This window comes from Chelonia mydas, chromosome 1 (assembly GCF_015237465.2).
Source record: "Chelonia mydas isolate rCheMyd1 chromosome 1, rCheMyd1.pri.v2, whole genome shotgun sequence".
In the NCBI taxonomy this organism is placed as follows: domain Eukaryota; kingdom Metazoa; phylum Chordata; order Testudines; family Cheloniidae; genus Chelonia; species Chelonia mydas.
The window spans coordinates 52160222-52166713 of NC_057849.1; positions in this window are offsets into that span (position 1 = coordinate 52160222).

Genomic DNA, 6492 nt, shown 5'->3' on the forward strand with positions numbered 1-6492 from the left:
CCAACCTTCATTTGTACATGAAGGAAAAGTGGCAGACTCAGCAGGAAGAGCTCTCTGAGTTTTTATGTATAACAGAACCATAGTCATTTAAAAATAAATCCCTCGGACATTTTGGACACAAAGGGCTTTCTGGATATACTCCACTAAATACAGCAGTGATAGCAGTATTTATTTTCTATTGTTCTTTTAAGTGTATCATTCTTTTAGAAAGCTTATTTACATACAGCGGCAAATTACCATCCTTATGTGCTCTCCGATACTTGAGAGGGAGGTGCTGTACAAATGTGTGAAACATGTGAACAAATAATAAACCAATGAGCACATCCGCCAGATAATTCACAGCTGGAAATGGCTGAGTTTCGGGACCCAGGTGGAGAAGTCTTGGAACTAGCCCATATAGCTATAAAAAGCACAGAGATAGTCACTGCTCACAGTCATGCTTTCACCACTGATTTATTCCTAGAGAAACCAGGCAGAATTATTTGCAAAGACCTTTTCTAGTAGTCGGAATATGTCTCAGATCTGATTTTAGAAATACACACAAAGAAACTTCCTTAGAGTTCAAAATGCTTTGACATACCTAGTTTATCAATAACCAGGCTCAGGCCACAGACCTTCTATATCCTTCTAGCTCAACTCTGTTGGATACATTAGACTTGATTTTTTAAAAAATAAAACAAAATTAAAAAAAACCAACTCTGCCAGTGAGCAACATACTCATCTTACTAAATGGAAAACTCTTTTATTTCCCCAAGGGTCAGCCTGAGTGCACATAGCCTGGTGTATGCATTGGGCTTCCTTTGATTGGCCAAAATTTTTTTCCAAGCAGATTGATATACAATGTCCTATGTTGTTTCTGCATATCAGTTCCTACTAATGCATGAGTTGGCGTGCAGTTGTAGCTGGAAGTGGATAAAGAAAGGAAAGGTAAAAAAAATTAACATTAAGAAAATAACTAGTGGGGCTTTAATAGAATTGGGTAAGGGCCATGAATGAAAGGCGGTTATCTAAAGCAGAGGTGGTTATCTAAAGCTGTACCATTATGTCGCTTTGGGGGTTTATAAAAATCATAGAGTCTGTGAAGATAAATGAACGTAATGTGTCGAACCCTACCTAAAGTGGTATAAAGTTTATTTTTAATAGACTATACAACTAAAAACTAAACAGGCCTAAGGGAGTTAGAGCTAGATTTCTAAAAGTATTTAGGCACCTAATTTCCATCAGAATCAATGGGAGTTGTGCGCCTAGATGCCTTTACAAATCTGGCCCTTAGATCCCAGGCTTTGTCTTTGTTTCTCTAAAAATATATCACTGCAAAGACCCATAACTGGACATTGGCTATATTTTCACTTTCACCCACAGTTACAGTAAGTAAGGTACATTATTGTTCTACATTATTGTTCTATCAAAGATGTTTTGGAACAGAGTATTTCAGGATCTGATCCTGCACCATGGAAGTCAATGAGAGTTCTGACATTGAGTTTTGTGCATAACATGAGGGCCTTAGGAAGAACTGCACAATATTCTATAATAATAAAGGGTGCTTACCTCCCTACCTGCTCCCCATATTGGCTATTCATAAATGTACCAGTTGGCAGCAATGTTCCCACTGAAATCACAAGCCAGATTGGTTAAATGTTTCATCCTCCCTTTATGTATTCAGCTTTACAGCTTTGGCAGCTTATGCTAAAACTGCTCCAATTTAAAACCAGAGACTGGCAGGGCAAAGCACTGACTGACATGAAGTAAACAAGTCATGTGCTCTGAGCAGATGACACTTTAGTGACATGTTTTTTGTGTGTGAGAGCTTAATAGTTTTCTTATTCATTAATCTGTATCATTCTATGACAGGGATGGATGGGACCATTTTGATTTATTGCAGACTGTTGCAAAATTTGTGCACAGCAATGTACTCTACACAGGAAAAATGACTCAGGCTCGTATAACTTCTGAGTAGACTATTTTTTAACAGGAGCTCGGTCAGTTTTATATAATGCTTGAATATACACTGTAGAGCTGGTTGGGGATTTTTTGATTAATTTTTTTTATCACAAAATGCTGATTTGTCAAAAACTGTTCATGGGAAAGAGTCAGTTTTAATTCAACTTTCATCTGGAAAGATTTTTCAGGTTGAGGATGGGATTTCTGGAGAGACAGGCAACCCAGAATAGCCAACTGCCTAGTGGTTAGGGCATTCACATGGGAGACCTGGGTTCAAGTCCCTGCTCTGTCTGATTTGGAGTAGGTATTGTGACAGGGTCGGGCCAGATGGCTATAGGAGAGTAATTTTTTTTTTTTGAAGCAGAAATAAAATTATTTGCGTAACACACTTACACAAATCACCAAAGAAGATAAAACAAAACTATGCAACAAAACAAAAGCAAACGCAATGTATAACACAGCAGCCTTCAGGGGAGAGAAGTGTTCAGGCTTGCCTGGGCCCAGAGCGGGGGGGCTTCCTCGACACTCATGGTCTTCCACCCCCTCAAGTTACCTAGCGCCACGTCCAGTGTCACCAACTATTCCTCTCCTGAGAGTGCCCAACAAGATGGGCAAGGCTGCGGGGTGGGCAGTTTGGGGGGAGGGCATGCACCCACGTGTGAAAGGGCCCCTCCTAGGTGGTGGTGATGATGGTATCCACAGCGGCAATGGCTGGGGCTGGGGTCTCTCGCTCTTCCCCTCAATCAAAGGGTCAGACGGAGGGAACCGGATGGGGTCACTGAGCAGAGAACCTCGGACAGCGCCCACTGCTCCTCGAAGGCGTCAAGGGAGTCGGTGGACGCCGCCCAGAGGAACTCCGCCCGGATACGTGAGGGTACTGAGGATCGGAAAACGGCCCCACAGTCGCAGGAAGCTTCATCGGCCAACCTCCTCTCTCTGGTTTTATAGATGGCTGTTTTAGCTAGGGCTAGGAGGAGATTAACCAGGAGATCCCGCGACTTTGTGGGGCCATGGATGGGGAGTGTGTAAATGAAAAGGTGAGGGGAAAAATGCAGCCAAAAGCGTAATAAAATATTTGTGAGGAGCCGGAAAAGGTGCTACAGCCTGTCACACTCTAAATATACATGTGCCGGGTTTCCCTCACTTTGCAAAAAGGGCAAGTATCTGGGATGGGGGTGAACCACGTCAAAAACACGCCAGTGCTCACAGCTCCGTGAAGGAGCCGCCAACTGATGTCCCCAACGGGGGGACCAAGGTGGAATACAGGCTGGCCCACCGTGGCTGCTCACCCTCCAAAGGTGGCAGGAGGTCCCGCCACTTTGTATCAGGGCGGGACACCAGGGTGAGGGTGTGAAGGGTGTGAAGCGTGAGTGTGTATAGATGTTTCCTTGGCGCGGTTTGGAAGCTGACCGGCTGCAGTTTGTGCAGCCGGCTCGCAGTGAAAGGGTGAGGGGTTTGTTGGGATCTATGGGGTAGGGGCCCAATTGAAAGGTCCGGTGGGCCTGGGGTAGAGGGTGGGCGGGGTGCGCCCTCGCGCAGGGCTCAGTTGAGATAAACCCGAGCAGCGGGCGTCAAAGCGGCCTTCACCTCCTGAAGTATGCGCCGGGGGGTACGAGGTCTGGAGAGCCCCATGCGCCTAGCGAGCGTCAGGGGATCCAGCCAGTCTCCCCGGTCATAGTCCAGGAGGTCTCCGACTCTCGTGAGTTCCGCCAGGACCAAACTCTGGCGCGGGACTCTGCCACCTGCACACGGAGCTGGGGGTTGTGTAGCAGGGGATCTGCGAGGAGATCTACTCCCACAGTGGCCGTCGTGGACCTGGTCGTTGAAAACAGTTTCCAGGTCCGGAGGAGGTCCTGGTAGAAGACTGGCAGCCCGGAGAGGTCTCGCGGAAAACCTCTCGGACAGAGATAAAAGAGCTGCCGGTCGTATCGGAGCCCTTGGAAGCGGCGTAGGAAGGCGTGCGCCAGTATGCTCCACATCGAACTACCTGCACTATAGAGGAGCCTCTGCAGGGCCTGGAGGCGGAAGACACGGACCTGAGTGTGCAGACACTTCAGGCCCTGCCCTCCTTCCTTCAGGGGTAGATGAAGAACCCCAACAGGGGCCCAGTGCATTCCTGACCAAAAGAACTCCAGAATCAATGTCCGGAGGTTGGTCAGGAAATCCGGGGCCGGGACCAGGGTGTTGAGCCAGTACCAGAGCATGGACAGGACTAGTTGGTTAAGCACCAGCGCTCTCCCTCGGAGGGAGAGACATCAGAGTAGCCTCATCCATTTCAGGAGCCGCTCTATCACCCCGCCTTCTAAATTTTGCCAGTTCTCCGGCGGAGAAGGGCGTGTGGCAGAAAGGTGAGCGCCTAGGTAGAGCAGTGGACCCGCGTTCCACCGGATAGTCTGAAGCGCGGGTGGGAGGGAGCTGACCTGTTGCCAGTCCCCCACTGCCAAGCCTGTCAACCTCCTTCGGAGGAGACAGAGGAAGGGCTAGATAGAAGTCACGGGCCCTCCCACGCATCTCCACCGGATCTGTGAGGGGGGTGCCGTCTTCTGCTAGAAGGCAGGTGAGGTGTTTCTTGGCCCCCCTTGTTTTCTCCAGGGCATAGAAGAAGCGGGAGCTGCGATCCATCTCCCGAAGGAGGCAGATGCGGGATCGAACAAAGGCACCTTGGGCCCGATGGTCCTCGAGGGCCCGGAGCTCCTCCCGCTTTTCCCGGCACGCTCCGCAGAGGAATGGGTCCTTGGGGCTGGTGGCCAGACGCCTCTCCAGCTCTAAGACCTCCCGTTCCAACTGCTCTATCGCCGCATTTCTCCATCGGTTGGTGCCCCAGGTGTAGTCACGGCAGAAGAGCTTGGCGCGCACCTTCCCTAGATCCCACCATCGCCGCGCCGAGGGAAAGGCACGCTGCTGCTCTCGCCAGGCCAGCCAGAACTCCCGGAAAGACGTCACAAAGTCCTCATCCTCCACCAGGCTTTTGTTAAAATGCCAATAGGCCGGCCCCAGCCTCTCTGCATGGAGGGAGGCTGTTATGGTGGCTAGATGATGGTCGGAGAATGGGGCCAGCCGAATGTTGGAGGAGTGGGCGCGTGAAAGATGGAAACGTGATAAATAAATACGGTCCAACCGGGAGTGGGCCTCCACCCGGACAAAGGTGAACGTGGAAGTGTCACGCCAGATGTCCACTAGGGAGTGATGTTCGACTATTTCTTGGAGAATGTTCATGGCGGCCGGGCTCAGCTCGGCTCCCGAGCGGTCCTGCTCCTCAAGGGTGGTGTTAAAGTCCCCTCCCAGGACTAGGCACTCGTGAGAATCTAGGGTGCTGAGGAAGGTGGACACCCACTGATAGAATTGCGGCTGCTTCGGGCTCGTTGTCAGGGCATAGATGTTAACGAGGTTGATCACGAGCCCCTCCATACGGACCCGGAGATGCAGCAGGTGGCCCAGCACGGCCTCAGTCACCCCTAGCACCTCGGGCTGTAGGTCGGGGGAGAACAGGGTCGCCACTCCAGCCTGTCGAATCGTGAAATGGCTAAAGTAGACCCCGTCCCCCCACTCCAGCCGCCAGCTGTCCTCGGCAGTCGGATCGTATGGGTCTCCTGCAGGAAAACCACAGAATACCCCCCATCCCAAAAGAAAGAGAGCACAGAGGTAGCACTGGGCCTCTCCCGTAGAGTAGTAGACCCAGTAACGGGCTCCCTGGTAGGGGACTAGGAAGGACCCCTTGAGCGCCTCTCTGTCACTTGCCGCTGGCGGCAGTAGAAGCTGCACTTGCCTGCGGAACGAGAGGACATGACGGAGGGTGGGGTCCTTGCAGCCCAACGGGAGACGGCTGATGGCAGAGACGGGTTTCCCCAGGGTGGAGAGAGAGGGTAACAGGGCGGCATTGGGTAAAAAAGGAGGGACGGAAGTCAGGACTAGGCAGACGCCCAGGTCCTCTAGCGGGTCCAGAGGGACGAAACACCCCCCTCCACCGCCAGGCCCTTCTCCACCGCTTCCTGGGCGGCAGCCTCCAATGCTAAGAAAAAGACAACCTTCCCGTACATTTTGGAGGCCGCCACAATAGCCGTGGGTCCTACCACCCTCGCCAACGCCTGCACGTATGTCTCCACGTGGGGTGAGGCGGGCACCAGGAGGCAATGGACGCCGTGCTTCCTGATCATGGTGGGAAAGGGGCCCCGGCCACTATTGATGATAGCGGAGGCGGTGGGTGGGCGAGATGACGAGGCGGCAGGTGGGGGGGCTGCCGCCGCCCAGGCATATGCCCTGGGGGCCGGGGGAGGGACACTCACAGAGCTGATGGAGGGAACAGCGGGGAGGGACGCCGTGGTCGATGACGGGGCCTCAGCGGTGGGTGCAGCCCCTGCCATGGAGGGTCTGGTGGTTGTAGCGGGGCTCTTTCCCTTCTTCACACCCTGGCCTTTCCGGCCAACTGGTGGGGCTCTCCTAGAATCTGGGGGGGCGGTGGGCGTGGCAGCGGCGGTAGTTGCCCCGGTGCCTCCTGCTGCCAATGCCCCAGCAGGGGTGGTGGCAGGTGTTTTGGCAGCAGTGGTGGGGGGA